The sequence below is a fragment of the Polyodon spathula genome, unplaced genomic scaffold (genome assembly GCF_017654505.1).
Source record: "Polyodon spathula isolate WHYD16114869_AA unplaced genomic scaffold, ASM1765450v1 scaffolds_2875, whole genome shotgun sequence".
Lineage (NCBI taxonomy): Eukaryota > Metazoa > Chordata > Actinopteri > Acipenseriformes > Polyodontidae > Polyodon > Polyodon spathula.
The window spans coordinates 5,879-9,000 of NW_024474340.1; the positions used below are offsets into that span (position 1 = coordinate 5,879).

The following is a 3,122-nucleotide window of genomic DNA, read 5'->3' on the forward strand; positions in this document are numbered from 1 at the left end:
TTCAGAAAAGGCTGGAAAGAAAAAGCATGCAATGGAGAATAAGGTCATCGAGCCCGCTTCTTCTCACATGCTAAACGAAGGCTCTACCATTTGAGCTAATTCCCCCACACTTGAGCAGGTATGACATGTGGCTACCCAGAGCCAGATGATAAATATTCTCTTATTTGACAATGATGTTGATGATGATGTTGTTGTTTCAATTGATAGTCTGACCTCAGATCAGAAGATTGTAGGTTCGACTTCCGCCTGGCTCACGACTTTTCTTCTATGCGTATTTTCCCTGAGCTTTTGAAATTTGAAAGACAGCATTGATATACGGCAACTTCAAAGTGTCTCTGCCTCCTTAGCGCAGTAGGTAGCGCGTCAGTCTCATAATCTGAAGGTCCTGAGTTCGATCCTCAGAGGGGGCAGCTGCTCTTTTTGGCTATATACTATTTTACATCTGTTGGAATGAAACTCAAATAAGACCAGCTTGAACATTTTCCATGTTGTTGCCCTTTCAGACAGTTGTTGCCTTAGGTTTCATTCCTTCTTTTTGTCCCTCATTACCAGTTAAAGCAGGTTAAAAAAAAAGTATCGTCCTTAGTTACATAGATAGTTCAGAAAAGGCTGGAAAGAAAAAGCATGCAACGGAGAATAAGGGCATCGATCCCGCTACTTCTCGCATTCAAAAAAAACGCTCTACCATTTAAGCTAGCTCACAACACTTGACCAAGTATGACATGTGGCTGCAGACAGCAAGGTAAGAAATATTCTTTTATTTGAAGAAGAAAAAGAAGAAGAAGAAGAAGAAGAAGAAGAAGAAGAAGAAGAAGAAGAAGAAGAAGATGATGTTGTTGTTTCAGACATTTGTTGCCATTTCAGACAGTTGTTGCCTTAGGTTTCATTCCTTCTTTTTGTCCCTCATTACCAGTTAAAGCTGGTTAAAAAAAAAGTATCGTCCTTCGAGCGAGAAGTTAACAAGCGATCTAAGAATGCCAACATGTTTAACTACAGTGCTCCGCTCTACCAGCAGATTTATTGAAGGAAGACTGGGTACTTGCTCTTTGAGGAAAATACATAGTTCAGAAAAGGCTGGAAAGAAAAAGCATGCAATGGAGAATAAGGTCATCGAGCCCGCTTCTTCTCACATGCTAAACGAAGGCTCTACCATTTGAGCTAATTCCCCCACACTTGAGCAGGTATGACATGTGGCTACCCAGAGCCAGATGATAAATATTCTCTTATTTGACGCTGATGATGATGATGATGTTGATGTTTCAATTGATAGTCTGACCTCAGATCAGAAGATTGTAGGTTCGACTTCCGCCTGGCTCACGACTTTTATTGTATGCGTATTTTCCCTGAGCTTTTGAAATTTGAAAGACAGCATTGATATACGGCAACTTCAAAGTGTCTCTGCCTCCTTAGCGCAGTAGGTAGCGCGTCAGTCTCATAATCTGAAGGTCCTGAGTTCGATCCTCAGAGGGGGCAGCTGCTCTTTTTGGCTATATACTATTTTACATCTGTTGGAATGAAACTCAAATAAGACCAGCTTGAACATTTTCCATGTTGTTGCCCTTTCAGACAGTTGTTGCCTTAGGTTTCATTCCTTCTTTTTGTCCCTCATTACCAGTTAAAGCAGGTTAAAAAAAAAAAAGTATCGTCCTTAGTTACATAGATAGTTCAGAAAAGGCTGGAAAGAAAAAGCATGCAACGGAGAATAAGGGCATCGATCCCGCTACTTCTCGCATTCAAAACAAACGCTCTACCATTTAAGCTAGCTCACAACACTTGACCAAGTATGACATGTGGCTGCAGAGAGCAAGGTAAAAAATATTCTTTTATTTGAAGAAGAAGAAGAAGAAGAAGAAGCTTCTCCGACTAGAACTTAAAACTAGGAGAAAAAAACGCAGTGATGTTTTAGAAACGGAACTGGACACAATTCTTTCAGACAGTTGTTGCCATCGATGTTGTTGTTTCAGACATTTGTTGCCATTTCAGACAGTTGTTGCCTTAGGTTTCATTCCTTCTTTTTGTCCCTCATTACCAGTTAAAGCAGGTTAAAAAAAAAGTATCGTCCTTAGTTACATAGATAGTTCAGAAAAGGCTGGAAAGAAAAAGCATGCAACGGAGAATAAGGGCATCGATCCCGCTACTTCTCGCATTCAAAACAAACGCTCTACCATTTAAGCTAGCTCACAACACTTGACCAAGTATGACATGTGGCTGCAGAGAGCAAGGTAAAAAATATTCTTTTATTTGAAGAAGAAGAAGAAGAAGAAGAAGAAGAAGAAGAAGAAGAAGAAGATGATGTTGTTGTTTCCGACATTTGTTGCCATTTCAGACAGTTGTTGCCTTAGGTTTCATTCCTTCTTTTTGTCCCTCATTACCAGTTAAAGCAGGTTAAAAAAAAAAAGTATCGTCCTTCGAGCGAGAAGTTAACAAGCGATTAAGAATGCCAACATGTTTAGTGCTCCGCTCTACCAGCAGATTTATTGAGGAAGAACTTGCTCTTTGAGGAAAATACATAGTTCAGAAAAGGCTGGAAAGAAAAAGCATGCAATGGAGAATAAGGTCATCGAGCCCGCTTCTTCTCACATGCTAAACGAAGGCTCTACCATTTGAGCTAATTCCCCCACACTTGAGCAGGTATGACATGTGGCTACCCAGAGCCAGATGATAAATATTCTCTTATTTGACACTGATGTTGATGATGATGTTGTTGTTTCAATTGATAGTCTGACCTCAGATCAGAAGATTGTAGGTTCGACTTCCGCCTGGCTCACGACTTTTCTTCTATGCGTATTTTCCCTGAGCTTTTGAAATTTGAAAGACAGCATTGATATACGGCAACTTCAAAGTGTCTCTGCCTCCTTAGCGCAGTAGGTAGCGCGTCAGTCTCATAATCTGAAGGTCCTGAGTTCGATCCTCAGAGGGGGCAGCTGCTCTTTTTGGCTATATACTATTTTACATCTGTTGGAATGAAACTCAAATAAGACCAGCTTGAACATTTTCCATGTTGTTGCCCTTTCAGACAGTTGTTGCCTTAGGTTTCATTCCTTCTTTTTGTCCCTCATTACCAGTTAAAGCAGGTTAAAAAAAAAAGTATCGTCCTTAGTTACATAGATAGTTCAGAAAAG

The 3,122-nt window shown here is 40.3% G+C and overlaps 3 non-coding genes across 3 annotated transcripts; all 3 read left to right on the forward strand.

Annotated features, from left to right (window-relative positions):
- Positions 1 to 337: 337 nt before the first annotated feature.
- On the forward strand, positions 338 to 410 carry trnam-cau. The gene has a single exon. It is a non-coding gene; the product is annotated as a tRNA-Met (tRNA).
- A 990-nt stretch (positions 411 to 1,400) lies between these two features.
- trnam-cau lies at positions 1,401 to 1,473 on the forward strand. Its single transcript has one exon. It is a non-coding gene; the product is annotated as a tRNA-Met (tRNA).
- Positions 1,474 to 2,850: 1,377 nt separating this feature from the next.
- trnam-cau lies at positions 2,851 to 2,923 on the forward strand. Its single transcript has one exon. It is a non-coding gene; the product is annotated as a tRNA-Met (tRNA).
- Positions 2,924 to 3,122: the final 199 nt, after the last annotated feature.